This window comes from Schistocerca americana, chromosome X (assembly GCF_021461395.2).
Source record: "Schistocerca americana isolate TAMUIC-IGC-003095 chromosome X, iqSchAmer2.1, whole genome shotgun sequence".
In the NCBI taxonomy this organism is placed as follows: Eukaryota; Metazoa; Arthropoda; class Insecta; order Orthoptera; family Acrididae; genus Schistocerca; species Schistocerca americana.
The window spans coordinates 305,581,076-305,598,814 of record NC_060130.1 but is presented as its reverse complement, the minus strand read 5'-3'; the positions used below and the strand labels follow the sequence as shown (position 1 = coordinate 305,598,814).

The window sequence follows — 17,739 nt, the reverse complement described above, 5'->3', positions numbered from 1 at the left end:
CCGCACAATAACCCTAAGAGAGTGGTTTGGTGTAGGGCGGCGGAGGTAGTCGTCGTGGGGTTGTGGACCACTACGGTTGCGGCGGGGACGGAGCCTCTCCGTCGTTTCTAGGACCCCGGTTAACATACAATACAATTCAAGTATATGTAATGTAATGACAGTTACAGGGTGTCAATTATTGAACAATATGAAATAAAATCTGCATAACTTCTGAACGATTTTGTTTAGAACGTTCAAACTGCACAGTTGGCTGCAGAGCATGATGGGAACTAGTATGCACTGTATGGTTTGGTTTAGCGGCGAAGCCCACTTTTATTTGGATGAGTTCGTCAATAAGCAAAACTGGTGAATTTGGGGGATTGAGAATCCGTTTTCGCAATCCAGAAGTCTCTTCTCCCTCAACGGGTGGCTGTATGGTGCGCTATGCCCAGTCACAGAAAAATCGGTGCGATATTCCTTGATGGCACGGTGGCTACTGAACTGTACGTGAGGGTTTTGGAAGATGATTTCATCCCCATTATCCAAAGTGATCCTGATTTTGCCAAGATGTGGTTAATGGAAGACGGAGCTCGACCGCATGGAAACAGGAGAGTGTTTGATGTCCTGGAGGAGCACTTTGGGGACCGCATTCTGGCTCTGGGGTATCCATCCGCCACTGGCATGGGCCTCGATTGGCCGACGTATTATCCGGATTTGAACACATGTGACTCCTTTTTGTGGGACTAAATTAAAGACAAGGTGCACAGAAATAACTCTAAAACCATTGCTGAGCTGAAAACAGACATTCAGAAGGTCATCGAGAACATCAATGTTCCGACACTTTACTCGATCATGCAGAATTTCGCTATTCGTCTGCGCTGCATCATCGCCAATGATGGCAGGCATATCGAACATGTCATAACCTAGATCTGAATATCTGTAGTGACGTTTATATGTCGAATAAAGTGTGTGCGCGCCGCAGTATGTAACTAATTTACGTTTCTTTCATATAGTTCAATAATTGTCGCCAAGCGCATAGTTTCATAAGTATGAGGTCTCTGGAGCGACTATCGCTGCCGGTACATTTTTTATTCCGATGTAATTATAACAATAGATTTAATATGACTGTTCACATTATCAATATTTAATGATTAATTTATTCTTTTAGTACTCTTTATCCTGCAAAAAGGTTTGAAAGACACCTCTGGCTCATTTAGACCAAGAGTTTAAAAAATCAGCTGATCACTACGTGATCAAATACGGGAAACGTTATGTCATCAAAGTCCGGGAAATATCTCAACAGCATTTTACAAGAACTGTCTAAACGACGTCTTGAAGCCATACATGGGAAAAGAGTAATTTTCTTTGATTCTAGCGTTCACGGAAAGCGCAAATGAAAACCGGATACGCATGACGAAAGTTTTCAGAATCGAGGGAGTTTTCCAACGTGCAGTATTAAGGTAATTCCTCCTAAATGTATTCCGCTACGCCAGCCTAGCGAGATTTGTTTTTAGAGGCAGAAGAAGAACCTTGTGAAACAAAAATTGCGCGTACATCATCGAACGGAATACAGAGGCCGAAAAGTGTATGAAAGTAAATCAAGCTTGTTTTGCAAAAGACACAATGAAAAAACCAAGCTCACGCAAAAATTCGGCATTTTCAATGTTCCTGCGATCACTATCGTGCTGATTCCTGTAGTGATCCATAGGTTACTCATTATACTTGTCACAAATGTAGACACAATAATATAAATGAAATGACTGCCGATTTGATTGAAAGTTCTCGTATATCGTTTTGTTATTTCCAATTTCTTTACGAAAAAATTTTTTCAGGATAATTATCATGAAAACAATAAATGACTTATTAAATATTGATAATTCGTACAGTCATAACAAATCCGTTATGACCAACAGCGAATTTCGATCCAGTGACTTTGCATTTAAGAACGAAGCGTTTACTCAATTGGCCGCATTCTTGAACACTAACGACCGAGAAAAGTATATAAGCACGTCAGTTCCCATCGTTATTTGGTGGAAGGAAATGCGGCAAGCCTCCTGAGATACAACAACCGCTCACTCGTAGAAAGATCCATACCTAACGTCTGGAAAGTTGCACAGGTCACACCAGTACTCGAGAAAGGAAATAGGAGCAATCCGCTGAATTACAGACCTATATTACAAACTACGAACAGTATGAATTATCTCGAAGAAAACATTTATTGACAACTAGCCAACACGGATTCAGAAAATATCGTCCATTGAAACACAACTAATTCTTTATTCTCAAGCAGTAATGAATGCTACCGATAGGGAATGTCAAGTTGATTTCATATTTATAGATTTCCAGAAGGCTTTTGATACCGTGCCTGACGGTGACTTCTAATGAAATTGCGTAGCTACAGAGTATCGTCTCAGTTATATCACTGGATTCGTGACTTCCTATCAGATAGATCATAGTTCGTGGTAACTGACAAAAAGTCATCGAGTGAAACAGAAGCAATTTCTGGCGTTTCCCAAGGAAGTGTTACAGGCCTTCTGCTGTTCCTGATCTATATAAATGATTTAGGAGAGAATCTGAACAGCACACTTAGATTTGTTTGTAGATGATTCTGTCGTTTACCGTCTTGTAAAGTCATCAGATGATAAAAAAAATTGCAAAACGATTTAGACAAGATATCTGTTTAGTGTGGCAGTTGACTTTAAATTATGAAAATTGCGAAGTCATCTACACGAATACTGAAATGCAACCACTAAATTTCGGTTACGCGATAAATTACATAAGCCTGAAGTCTGTATATTCAACTGAGTACTTAGAGATTACAGTTACGAATAACTTAAATTGCATCAAATAGATATTGTTATGGGTAAAGTAAACCAAATATTCCGATTTATTCGCCGAAAACTCAGAAAATGCAATTGGTCTAATACAGAGACTGCCTACACTACGCTTGTCCATCCTCTTCTGGAATATTGCTGAACGGTGTGGGATCCACATCAGATAAGATTGACGGAGGACATCGAAAAAGTCCAAACAAGGGCAGTTCGTTTGATATTGTCGCAAAACACGGGAGAGAGTGCCATGTATATGATACACGAGTTCTCGTGGCAGTCATTGAAGCAAAGGTGTTTTTCGTTGCGGCAGGACCTTATTAGGGTTTTTCAATCACTGCCTTCCTCCTCCGTAGGCGAAAATGTTTTTTTGGTGCCCGTCTTCATATGGAGGGATTATCGTCACAATAGAATAAGAGAAATCAGAGCTCGCACGGAAATATCTAACAAGGAGAGGTCCCCAGCTGTGCGATCGATTTTTGAAGCCGTCTACACGGTTATGTCGGTTAAGATCCCAGATATCACACACTGCAGCCATTTACCCTGAGGGTACTCGTTTGCGAATAACTGACGAAAAAAATTGAGAATTTTGTGTAACGCTCACTAGCGTTACTAAAGGTATATTAAGTAGTCGGCGTGGTGTAATAATTAGGATAAAACCTTCACCTGTATGAGCTGGTTCGATGCTCTCCACCTGCAGGAAAGTTGTATTTTTGTTTTTAAATCTTTATCGAAACGACTTTCGTCATCTTGTTTATTCAATTAATTGATTTAAACATAATTTTTCGATTCCATTCCTTTGTCACATGATTTTAATCGTAATATTAACTTCTTCATTTGCTCACAATTTTATTTCTATCAGTCTTTCTCCTCTTGAAATCATTGTCTATGTGTTTTTAATTAATTTTATGTATCAATTTCGATTTAATTTCTTTTGTTTTAGCACTCTGTTGTTTCGTCCAACGTATTGCGTTGATGATATCTAGTTCCCATTTTGCTTGTATTTCGTTTTACTTAAAAACCGTCTTTCACATAAATTTGCATCTGCGTTATTTTTTCCATGTGCAACAGGTATTTAGGTTACGTTTTAAATGCTTGTATGACGATCACCGTACAAAAAGTTACGCATCTGGTAATAAAAATATATTTTTCACGCCATTGTACAAATATATAGAGTATTTCGTCTTTTGTTTTTCAGTGAATGGATAGAAATTTTCAAGTACTTGAATATTATGACACATAAATATAATTAAATACGTATTCAAATAATTCCGACTGGAAAAAGTATGATATAAAGAAAAAGTGAAACAAATGAAAAAGTTCATATGATGATTAAAATTTTGTGGCAAAGGAATGGAATCCAAAAATTATATTTATATCAATTAATTGAATAAAAATGATGATCAAAGTCATTTCGATAAAAAATTTAATAATAAAAAAATGTTAGTGTAACTGACGAGATTCAAACCCACAACCTCCTGCTTGTGAAAGTGTTATCCTATCCATTATACCAAGCAACCAGGCGAGGTAACGTAAATTTCATAATGCTATTAAGTGTCACACTTATTTCTGATCCGCGCGGGATTAGCCGAACGGTCTAAGGCGCTGCAGTCACGGACTGTGCGGCTGATCCCGGTGGAGGTTAGGTTCGAGTCCTCCCTCGGGGATGGGTGTGTGTTTGTCCGTAGGACAATTTAGGTTAAATAGTGTGTAAGCTTAGGGACTGATGACCTTAGCAGTTAAGTCCCATAAGATTTCACACACATAAGAAACATTTCCGAGTTTATTTTCGTCAATTACTCGCAAATGAGGGCCTACCAGGGTGAGTGGCTGCGGTGTCTTATGCCTGGGGATCATCACCCACATCAGCGTATAGATAGTTTCAAAAAATCGATCTCACCGCTGGGGATCTCTCGTTGTAAATGTTCGTATTTCTCGCTCGCTATTCGAGAGTGGAACGGTAGAGAATTAGCTCGAAGATTGTTCGATGAGTCCTCTGCTAGGCTCTTAATTGTGAATTGCAGAGTAGTTATGTAGATACGGATATAGATGAGATGAGCTCCAACATTATAAAAACCATCTTAATATCGTGTTGCTCCACATTTGGAACTCAACACAGCAGCGATTCTGCGTCGCATGGATTCGACAAGTCCGTGTAGGTTTCCGGAGGCATGTGGCACCAGATACCTATGCACTGGTCGCGTAATTCCCGCAGATTACGGGTACATTGGTTTATGGGCGCGAAGCTGACAACCGATGGAGTTCAAGATGTGTTCCATCGGATTCAGATCAGGCGAATTTGGTGGGCAAAACATCATTCTGAGTCCACTATCATGCTCCTCAAACAGCCGTAGCGCGGTTCTGACATTGTGACTCGGACAGTGTCCTGCTGGAAGATGCCGTCGGGGAAGTCATCAAACACAAAGTGATGCAGGTGGTTCCCGTTAATGTTCACGTAGCTCACAGCCGTCATAGTGCCTTCGTTTACGGCCACAGTCTCACACGAGCGTAGATGGGTGTCCCCTATAGCATAATACTGGTGCCACAGGGCTGCGTCCTTAGTGCGCTGAGTGTTTCGAACAGCCGGTCGTCTGGATGACGGCGTTTCCGGACACGACGGTCGACCTGGTGTAGCAAGAAATGTGATTGATCCGACCAGGTGCCCACCTCTCCTAATCAATCAATAGACACGGAGTGGATTTCTGTTGTGGTGATACTTGTGTGTAGCCATTTCACGGAAATGCTGATCGGGGTTGGCTTCATGGTAAATTTCTGCGAAATGACAGAAAGCGACTTTTAAACCAACAAACAGGTGCAAGCTCCAGCTGTTTGTCGGTAATGATTTTAAGTTACCAAAGAAATAGGTTTTCGAGGAACGGATCGACGCGTATCGTGCAGTGACAAACCATTGTTCTTTAAAACATGTGGATTTTAGCCAAGGCAGATTATGACTGATAATGACTGTACAAATTACTCTCAATAAGATCGTACGAGCTGGTACGTCCCGAGCGGCTTATTGTTTCTTTTGGAGGATATTAGATAAAATGGATTGTATCGTCAGAGATGACTTTCGCTTTATGGTTCAAATGGCTCTGAGCACTATCGGGCTTAACATCTGAGGTAATCAGTCCCCTAGAACTTAGAACTACTTAAACATAACTAACTTAAGGACATCACACACATCCATGCCCGAGGCAGGATTCGAACTTGCGAGCGTAGCGGTCGCGCGGTTCCAGACTGAAGCGCCTAGAACCGCTCGGCCACACCGGCCGGCTTTTCGCTTTGTGATTCATGAGCTTGTAGAGATTGTAGACACATCATATGAACTGGTAGATGATATTCTGACTGACTTTAACATTCAGGATGAAAGAATGTCAATTATGAGAATCGCTGATGAGTTGTCCTCTGTGCAAGGAAGAATTACAAGAGTTGTTGAATGGAATGAGCAGTCCACTGAGTACAGTGTATGGGCTACGAGTAATGTGAAGGAAGCCGAAAATATTGAAACTCCTCGGGAATTAGTGACAGACGTATCATCACAGTCACGCGTACTAGACGAAGTGATTCTGATACCGCGAAAGAAGAAAATGAAAAAAAATCATTATTTTGGGATGAAGACGTTACTATCGATGGAAATTAACTGTCAATAAATATTGTGCGTTGAGATCAATGGAAGTATACATTTACATACACCATACAATGACTTGAGTTGCAACGTTGCGTCCACGAAGGGAACATTACGAATGGAGCACAAACTCGTATCGGGGAATCCAGTGTTTCATGTTTGACGCCATGTCGTAGAACTAAGTGGGGAGGGGGGTTGGAAGGCTTGGCGGAGGGGAGGGGGCGTAAGAAAGATATATGAGACAGCCGTTATACCCTCTGACTTCGATAAGAATTTAATACTTTTAACTCCAAACGAGGCAGGTATTGACAGGAGTGAACGTTACCTGATCACCAGTTTGGTAAGCCATGATTGCAAAATACTGTCACCACTTATTTACAGAAAAATGAAGAATTGATGGAAGCCGACCTCAGAGAATGTGAGTTTCATCTCCGGAGAAATGCGGGATCACGCGATGCTATACTGAATCAAATGGTTCAAATGGCTCTGAGCACTATGGGACTTAAAATCTGAGGTCATCAGTTCACTAGAACTTAGAAGTACTTAAACCTAACTAACCTGAGGACATCACACACATCCATGCTAGAGGCAGGATTCGAATCTGCGACCGTAGCAGTCGCGCGGTTCCGGACTGAAGCGCCTAGAACCGTGCAACCACCGCGGCTATACTGAATCGATGACTTACGTTAGACATAGACAAGCCCAGTTTACAGCATTTTTATGTCTAGTGAAAACTTTTGAAAATGTCAACTGGATTATAGTCTTTGAAATTATGAGGGTAGCAGGGACAAAACACAGTGAGTGAAGGGTTATTTAGGACTTGTACAGAAACCGGACTGAAATTATACGAGTCGAAAAACTTGAAAGGAAAGCAGTTTTTAAGAATGAAATGAGACAGTATTGTAAACTTCCCCCGATGTTATTCAACATTACATTCAGCAAGAAGTAATGAATACCAGAGAGAATATACAAAGGGAACTGAAGTTAAGGGAGAAGGAATAAAAACTCTGAAGTTTTTTCATTGCATAAACGGCAGTCAAAGGAAAACGAAACAGATGCAAAAAAGTAATTAAACTCCTTATTATTTCAAAAGTAATCATCACAACTGTTAATAGATTTATCCCACTGTGAGACAAGATGGTCAATGCCGTCGTGGAAAAACATTTGAGATTGCCTGGGGAACCATGATTGTACACAGGCGTGCGTCTCTTCGTCCGAAGAGAATCGACGGCCACGAATATCATTCTTCAGGCTCTAAAAATATGGAAATCGCATGGGGAGAGATCGGAACCGTACAGAGGATGTGTAAAGGGTTCCCAGCGAAACTTCTGCAGCGAACCCGAAACAACCTTAGCAACGTGTGGGCCGGTGAAAATACTTGCCAGCCGCCATCTGCGATGTGTAACACAGATAAGTTTATCGAGTAGTATACTAAAGAGTTTCCAGAATGAGATTTTCACTCTGCTTCGGAGTATGCTCTCATATGAAACTTCCTGGCAGATTAGAACTGTGTGCCGGACCGAGATTCGAACTCGAGCCTCGTTCCGGCACACAGTTTTAATCTTCCAAGAAGTTTCATACTAAAGAGTGTCGAAACTACAGGGTATCGCAAAAGTCGGGTAAGGTGTCGATGTTCTAACGCCATAGATAGCAGATTTATATCAAAATGGCTCTGAGCACTATGGGACTTAACATCTGAGGTCATCAGTCCCCTACAACTAAGAACTACTTAAACCTAACTAACCTAAGGATATCACACACATCCATCCCCGAGGCAAGATACGAACCTGCAATCGTAGCAGTCGCGCGGTTCCGGACTGAAGTGCCTAGAACCGCTCGGCCACCGCGGCCGACAGATTTATATCGACTGAATTGTAAATTACATACAAGATATAGATCCTGCACTGTATTTCAGCCATAGTTTAATAAAATTAACTCAACTGTATGAAAATCTGAACAAAGGTTTATTTTATAAATGAAATAACATTGTCTAAAGAAATACGACTGAGATATGTTCACATTTTCGTTATTCTTTAAATAACAGTAACGAACTAATCTGTTTTGGTAACATCAATTACCGTGTGATTCAGTTGTCCCCACTGACGTTGCTTTACGCAACCTGCAATGTTATACCAGGTCTTCAAAAACCAAGCGCGAGATTTTCATATTCTCTCGGTCGCTACGCGTAAACTATTAGTCCTATAGAAAAGATTAACAGACTTTTTTGCAGGAAATTTAATGTAATTAAATTTTGTACTGGGATACGATTCCGCTAGCGGTCATAGTTTCCGAGTTATTCAAGTAAACGTACAAAAATTACCTTGAAACGCTCGTTCACTCCTACACACAGTCCTCGCTGATCAGGATTTCTAGTATGTAGTACATGGAACTCCCCTCTACCGCTGTACAGAAATTTGCTACCACACGAATTTTTTTCCGTATTCGACTTATTTCGGTCTTCATTGACTGGTCTTATTACGACACTGGCTTAGTGGAGCACTTAATAATGATAAAATTGACTTTTGTGCAAATTTTACAGAACAGGTTTGTGAATTTTAACAGGAAAAATTTTACCGAACAGGTTTGTGAATTTTAACAGCAAAAAATAAATAATTACATTGTTTTATTTGTCAGACCTTCTACTAAGAAACTACTGTGCATGTAAGAGCTGAGTTTTATAGGACTGCCAACATACGAGTTTTAGTGCAACAGTTACAAACGTCGTTTTTCTTTCGTTACCCCCGCGGGTATGTTTAAATTAATAATGCTAACGAAATAGCCGACTATGCTGGTGGCGTAATTGACCAGTCAATAGACAAAGTAGTCAGAAAGTTTTGTGCAGTGTAGGAGGGAGGGCCACGAACAACGTATCAGAAATCCTGACTGCTGAGAGATCAGCGTCGGGGTGCGTTTGAAGGTCACTTTTGAAATTTTTTCTTCAATAACTCGAAAACCGTAGCCTCCGTCGAAAAAGTGTCCCGGTACAAAATTTAACCACATTATATTCCCTACGGAAAGGTCCCGTTAATTTTTCTGTAGGACTAATAATTCACGCGTAGAGAGCGGGAGACTATGTAAATCTCGCGCGTGGTTTTTGAAGGTCAGGTTGCGTCAAGCAACCTCAGCTGAATCACCCTGCACTTAATTAGAACTGCTGCTGTTATCATGCCGGAATTCAGAATTTAAGACAGGCGGTTGTAATGACAAAGATAGTCGAGTTATAATACGTGAAAACACAATCATAAATATTGGTTTCCATTTTCTTTGTCTCCGCGCCAGTATTGCCAGGCGCATTTCTGTAAAGCAGTAGTTTGTAAAGTAGTAGTTCTCTGCTTGTGCAAAGCTCGTGGAGAGAAAGGTTTGAACTGAAAATGTGAACTCTTTCAAATGCCAGAGGTCATAATGAATTTTGTGTAAAATCTAGATGGTAAAGTGAAAATATAATATACACAGTTGAAACTTGATTTTTAACAGTGGAATGAGAAACTGATTTTTTTCGATTTTGGTAATATCTCGAACGTTCTGGAGACTGAAAAGAAATTTCGAGCTGAACTGCAAGACTGCAGCTAAATTAGATAAGTAAACCATTTTAAAACAACTGTGCTTGCCGAGATTTTCAATTAAAAAAATTGTTGATAAAAATGTGTTTGACACATATGCGTAGGTGAAAAGTAATGTCAAGTTGCACTTAACAGCGCAAAAAGAATTGCTCTGGCATTCTTTATTTTGCAACTGTAATTGCCTGCAAGTATATGGTTATTTTGAAGCATGAATTAACCTTTCTTAACCGCCAATGATGATGGGAAGATCGCAGCTTGCTCGAACTAAGACTCGTTGTGAGCCTCATGGATAGGAGAAGCATATGTTGATGTTCTCCGCCTGTAAATCGGACCTGAGTAATCCGTATTGCTGGACATTATTTTGATGATAAAAATTCTACATTAACCATATCTTGAAAAACTATTCGTGTACGAGAATTTTTAACCTTATACACTTTAACAGCTGGACTCCACAATGTTATTTTAGAGGTTCAGTGGGGACATCTTTTACATTCATGTGGATTTTAGAATAATCTGTTACTCAGTTTAAACATATGATTCGACTTTTTTTCTGACGCAAAGGCGCACGACGACGCTAGAGTGTCATGCACCCACTCTCATTGTACCTTAAATTAGCAAACATTTACAAACTAATTGTCAACAGCATCACATGATACTTGACATACGTAAATTTGACAGTATCACTCAATACATATATTTTACCTATGACTATGTAAAACAGAAAGGTTCAAATGGCTCTGAGCAGTATGGGACTTAACATCTGAGGTCATCAGTCCCCTAGAACTTAGAAATACTTAAACCTAACTAACCTAAGGACAACACGCACATCCATTCCCGAGGCAGGATTCGAACCTGCGACCGTAGCGGTCGCGCGGTTCCAGAATGAAGCGCCTAGAACCGCTCGGCCACAGCGCCCGGCAAAGCAAAGTTTTATGTATATTTTTGAACTGAATATCATGACATTAATTAATCTCAAGAATGGATGAGATCAAGGAAGTTGTTAACACATAATCAGTAAGTAGTGCTACTGTGTTACGTTCGCACTCTCTTGTTGGAATCTGTTAATGTGAACTGATGTACTTGATGATGTGGCTAGAAGCCTTGGAATTTATCATATTAAAATAAAATTGATAATAATTTAATTGCTGTTTGAAGCAAATTGAGTCATATTCTCAGTCTATCGTACGACTCCGTTATTGCGGGTCCTTCAACGTTGTAAAGTTTAAATGTTTACCTTATACACATTTTTTTTACCTCTTTTAGACACTATCAGGGCAGTTTGGCAACATTCGTAACCTCTTTCAACCACATACTGGCCATGTTCAGAAACTATATGCCAGAAGTCGGCATATGGGGAACGATATGCTTTCTCACATTTAATCGAAGTTGTGTGTACCTTGTTCGCCATATGTCACCTGTGTCGTATGGATTCTGGACATGGTTAATGCATGCTCAAGCCAGTAACGAGTATTAGCGTATTGTGTGATTGTGTCTAAAAGAAATAAAAAACAGTGCACAATCCGTCAATCATTTTTCTCCACTAAAAGAAAGTTTTTCTCCGCTTTTTCTTTTTTTATTTATTTTTATCTGTTTATTTTTTCAAGAATCCATACCTGACTTCTCCCTCGCAGGCACTGCACCCCCATAGGACAAAATCAGATGCAGCTTTCATATCGATAAGTACCCCTTCTATAAGCTTCCCCGGGAACATGTACCACCGTTAGGAAGCATCTTACATGGGTTTATATCTGAAAAAAATTGATACAGTATTACATCTTTTTATTTCTTCAGTTACTAACCCACCCTAATTTTTCTTTTTATTATTCTTCTAGCAGTCAGCACATAATATTTCTGGTGTAAAAGTTCTACTTTTTCGCGTACGTAAAGTCTCGTGAATGTAATAGTGGCAAGCGTGTGTAGTACTTTGAAATATGTGTAGTACTACTTTGTGTTAAGTTAAGAAAAATTACACGTTTTGTCAAGTCACTATTTTCCAGGCAGCATTTAATAAGTTGGAGTCAAAAATGTACCACAGGAAAATACTTAACAAGAGAAATGGCATGTTATTACTGTTTATCCAGGTTTTGCTTAGTCAGTGAATTAAAGAAAGTTTTGACTATATCACTTAAAAGTCTGCAGAAGATGATTGACGGTTTGAAGGAAAGTTTACGTAAGTTTTTCATAATTTTTATGATCTGGTCAGCCCTTAAAATTAACAGTTTATTCCAGGGAGGCAAAAATGTAATGGATTGTTCTTGTGCAAGTCGACCAATATCATGTACATAAAAATAAATTACGAAAGATAGGCATCAGGCTATCATCCAACTAGAAACTGCTTACATAAAACTAAAATTAGTTTCAGGACAGTGATCTGAAATCTGAGATTTGATCACTGCTATTTTTTTTCCATCGCCGCTGAATGAACTACAAGCATATCTCTTACCGTTTATATAATTTTTTAGAGTGTTACTAAAATTTTTTATTCGTTAGGAAAATACAGAAGTTCTATTCTTCAAGTGAAACATTAGCTTCCTACGTCGATGATGAATGATATGCAGATATACGGAATAATCGAGAATTTGCTGAGAAAATACAGCACCTCCAGATAAGGAAGTGAGCTCATTAAATTTAAATAAAGGCGGCATTTCTTCATTTAGGCTGTGTTTATTTAGACATCTTTTTCGTTACCGAACATGCTTTGGCTCTTTTAGCCTTTATCGAATATTTATCTAAAACTGGTGCAAACAGTATGAAACTGCCAGTGCAGAGTTCACAAACGTGTACTCTTCTTGATTGTTTGATAGGCAGCTACAGAAATTGTATTAGGTCTAGGTAATTACAGCTGAATGGAAAAATGCCTCCTTCATTTAATAAATGCTTCACTGTTATGCCGACTACGAAGACTCATATTAAATGTTAGTTTCTCTATGTTTTGTACCTTTTTTCATCTTATAGCTTTGGGAATACTTCATGTTATAACAAATATATCTGTTCCCTTTTAGTGAGTTTGTACAGATATAAATCTTTACATGACTGCTTACTTGAATTTGGCAAAACTATGGTAATTAATAACAGTGAAATATGAAAACATAAAATTACTATTTTGAGTGTGAGTGTGACTTATATTTGTATCAATAAACGGAACTCAAAGTTATGTCTTACAAAATATCAATCTGTCTGTCCTCGAGAGTAAAAGAGACATTTCTCAAATACTGACGAGCAGTTGACGACAGCAGGCATCTGGTAAACCGCGACAGGAATCTTTGCTGTCGGCTTCAAGCTCCTGAAAATGTAGCAAGTATTATTAATTGTCTGGCGGAGTGATACCGGTAGCTGTTAGTCCATCTTCTTTCAAGCTTTGAGTAAGAACAATCATAAATGTTATATTTCAGGTACTGCAGACATCTAGATGAAAAACATAGATGAACTCAAAAAGTTGTTTGTGCGTCTACCGACACTCAAAACGTGTTGACCACATGTAGAAAGGCTATCCGAAATACCTCTTGGCTTCCAAAGTCGCGACTTCATTCGAAGCGTTCACGTCGAGAAAACTGTCAGTCTTACAATCTTCTGACAATTCGCCATAAGAATGTAGCCGCGACGCTTTGTAGGGATACAGCGTTCACTAACATCTCATAGCAATTAGAATCCCCCAAAAAAGTACAAAAAAACCGCCTGAGAGGGGCGCAGGAAATCAAAATTCAGCATTCCATCGGCTCGGTATCACGCAAATTACGCGACGTCCCTATCTCTCTTACCGTAACACGGCAAGTGTTCAAAATTGAAGAAAAAAAAGGAAAAAATAAAAGAGAAAGAAGAATGTCAAGCTATTAGGAATCTGACTGATTCAAGCAGTACTGACTGGCGCTAGGAAAATTTCAGCTAGTTTCGAGCGTGTAACCTCGGCGCATGTGGGTCTCGTTTTGGGAAGCGTCACTCTTCGTTATGGCGACTTGCCAGAAGACGTAAAGTCTGACACTTGCCGATACCTCGTTGCCTGGCTGCGCTTCAGGCGCTGTTTATGATATTCGTTCTGGCCATATCATGTTAGGCCCAGAGTTCCGGTTTTTCGGCGGCTCAGTATCTCATCTATTACATCATTTATGACTAATCACGTTTACCGGCAAGTTTGTTTCGCGAATGAATTAACATGATCTTAAGAGTTCTGAGCAACCGAAAAACCGAAATGTAGCTGGAAACATAGGAAGATATGCAGTGGTTTTTCATAAATGTGTTAAAAGTGCAGAGGAGTTTACATCGGGAGCGAGGATACTGCAAAAGTTGTGGTAAGCTACTGTGAGCAGGTAAGGGAAAAGTATTAAGCCCGCAGTCCTCGTTCCTCCTGTAAGAGCTGTGGGATACAAGAAATTCGTTATTGTAGTGAGGATGGATGGTAAAGCTTGTTTAGTGACCTGCCATCCCGGCGGCGGCGCCGTCGCTGCTGCGGGCGAGCGGGTGGGCGGGCAGGCGGGCGGGCGGTCGGGCGGGCGTCAGCGGCTGCGGCTGCGGCAGCTGCGGCGTCGACGGAAGCCACAGCCCGACTGCCACCGACGACACTCCGCGCCGACTTTTATAGCGTCGCCGTCGGCGCCTTTCGGCCGGCGCCGAAGCTACACGAACACCTTCGGCCGGTCGGGACGCTGTGCGCCGCCGCGCTTCGATTCCCGCCGTCACCTCACCGCACCGCGTCCGCCCTCTCCTGAGACGTGATTGGCTGGCATATAGGGAGTCCGAAAAAGAACCGTTCTCAGTCGTCGTGTGAACCCCCACCACATGGCTAGCCATTAAGATTGCAGCACCAGCAAGGCGACACGCGACGAACGCCGAATTGGTACGAAGCGCAGAAGGAATCAGAACTCCACCGGCAAATCTTTAGAATAAATCGGAGCCATGTTCACCATTCATTAATCGACCGTGACTTTTTCAAAAATATTATAGGTTTCCAGATACCGTTACCAAAATGTGTTAACTACTAAATTATTTATTTAGCGTCACATTTCGAAGTGTTACCTCATCATCAAGCTATACTGGTATTGCAAAAACATTTAATGTAAGGGTATACAGGTATTAAAGTTTCGCCGGCCGGGGTGGACAAGAGGTTCTAGGCGCTACAGTCTGGAACCGCGCGACCGCTACGGTCGTAGGTTCGAATCCTGCCTCGGGCATGGATGTGTGCGATGTCCTTAGGTTAGTTAGGTTTCAGTAGTTCTGAGTTCTAGCGGACTGATGACCTCAGAAGTTAAGTCCCATAGTGCTCAGAGCCACTTGAATCATTTTTATCGAAATTTCCTTACATGACTGCTGTGATCATCCAGTGGAGAGAGAGAAGGATAACCTAGTATGAGGCGATGTAACATTGTATATTGGTCTGATGTGCACATGAAAATTTTTAAAAAACAGTCGCTCACTTTGTTCTTGTGGCGTGGCATTCTTCTTGCGATGTGCTGAGGTACCTACATCTACATGATTACCGTGCAATTCACATTTAAGTGCTTGGCATAGGGTTCATCGAACCACAATCATACTATCTCTCTACCATTCCACTTCCGAACAGCGCGCGGGAAAAACGAGCACCTACACCTTTCTGTTCGAGCTCTGATTTCACTTATTTTATTTTGATGATCATTCCTACCTATGTAGGTTGGGCTCAACAAAATATTTTCGCATTCGGAAGAGAAAGTTGGTGACTGAAATTTCGTAAATAGATCTCGCCGCGACGAAAAACGTCTTTGCTTTAATGACTTCCATCCCAACTCGCGTATCCATGGCTCTTGTATTTCTTTACCATTGTCCGCAAATTTCACAAGCGTGACTTTACAACACGAATGCGGTAACACGAAACAAACAAGCAGTGCAGCAATCAAGATGGCGATCAAAACAAGCCTACTTTCGATTTTACTATCGATATGTCGATATTGGTGGTGTCAGTAGCAATGTCTTCTGCATGCCTTTCTGTCGTATTGCTGATGTTAGCTAGCTTAATATATTACAAAATGAGCGACTGTGACAATTTGAAACACAGAAAATGATGTGAGGAAGGCTAACCGAAGGCAATTTTTTATTGGCAGGACACATAGAAAATGTAACGGATCTACTAAGGAGGCTGCCTACACTACGCTTGTCTGTCCTCTTTTAGAATACTGCTGAGCGGTGTGCGATACTTACCAGATAGGACTGATGGAGTACATTGAAAAAGTTCAAAGAAGAGCAGCGCGATTTGTATTATCGCGAAATAGGGGGAGAGAGAGTCACTGAAATGATACAGGATTTGGGATGGACATCATTAAAAGAAAGACTTTTTTGTTAAGGAGGAATCTTCTCACGAAATTACAGTCACCAACTTTCTCCTCCGAATGTAAAAATATTTTGTTGTCGCCGACCTATATAGGGAGAAACGATCACCATGAAAAAATAAAGGAAATCAGAGCTCGTACGGAAAGATACAGGTATTCGTTCTTTCCGCGAGCTGTACGGGATTGGAATAATAGATAATTGTGAAGGAGGTTCGGTGAACCCTCTGCCAGGCGATAAAATGCGATTTGCAGAGTATCCATGTAGATGTAGATGAATTTTATGATACAAATGGCGGTATAAAATTTTTTATTTCAAGAACTACAAAGTGATTTCTGTGATCTATGCTCACATATAACTTTTATGTCATGTGATTGCTATTTTAACAGAACTGAACTGAAATTCGTAAATAAGTGTGAATTTTGGAACTCTGTCATTTCATTTATAATCTCGTTTCTTGATTTATGTCCATGGATGAATATTTCCATTTCTGAAAATATGTCCGTTCTCCAGTTCTTTTCCAAAGTATGAAGTATTTTGAGGTCGTTGTCTGTTGCAACACTTAATAGTGTCATTTGTGTTATAAAATTGTCACAGACGCTCATTTTGTAATATGTTACGCCAACCAACATCAGTGTTATAAAGTCACCCTTGTGAAGTTTGCGAACAATGCTGAACAAACCCAAGAGACCACGGAAACGGCGATACCTCAGAACATCGCAAGAAGAATGCCACGCCACAAGAACAAAGTGAGTGACGGTTTTATAAAAATTTTCATGTGAACAACAGAACAATATACAAATTAACATCGCCTCGTACTAGGTTATCCTTCTCCATCTACACTGGATGACAACAACAGTCACGCAAGGAAACTTAAATACCTGTACAGACTTACGTTAAATGATTTTGAATGACAATACAGATTGAACGTGAGATATGACATCGTAACATATCGCTCAATAAATAATTTAGTAGTCAAAAAATTTTGTGATTGGTAACGGTATCTGAAAACCTTTCCATAAATTTTTAGAAGTTGTCGAGTACCGTGTGTATTTTGGTATAAGGGACCCACGGTCTCCGATGGTTCGTTACAGAGTGGTAATGTAATATATGCTTTATTCGGTTTGTTTCCTCAGTACTTTTGTTTCTGCGCAAACACACAACAATGAAAAAATTATAATATGCAATCACTAAAACGTACAGCACAAAACACATGAAAAAATGCAAAAGTTCTGTGATGTGGTTTCCATCACTGCAGGAACAATTCAGTATAACATTGTTGTGTAGCTCTTGCTCTGAATTCCGTGAACCTGTACATCAAGTGCATACTGGCAACTCTTTATCAGTAAATGTATGGATACTGCGGTGCATCAGCGTTAATATACAATCTGTCACTGCCGAGAACAATACGAGATACACTCAAGCGGTACTGAATGCAAGCTTGAGGGTGAAGAGT

At 40.3% G+C, this 17,739-nt stretch overlaps 1 protein-coding gene across 1 annotated transcript in view; it reads right to left on the bottom strand.

Moving 5' to 3' along the window:
• Positions 1–14,455, bottom strand: part of LOC124555977 (diacylglycerol kinase beta-like) — a 302,061-nt gene extending 287,606 nt beyond the window's left edge. Inside the window, exon 1 of the mRNA XM_047130022.1 lies at positions 14,405–14,455. The gene's annotated coding sequence lies outside the window, so the exon portion shown is untranslated. The remainder of the gene's footprint in view (positions 1–14,404) is intronic.
• Positions 14,456–17,739: the final 3,284 nt, after the last annotated feature.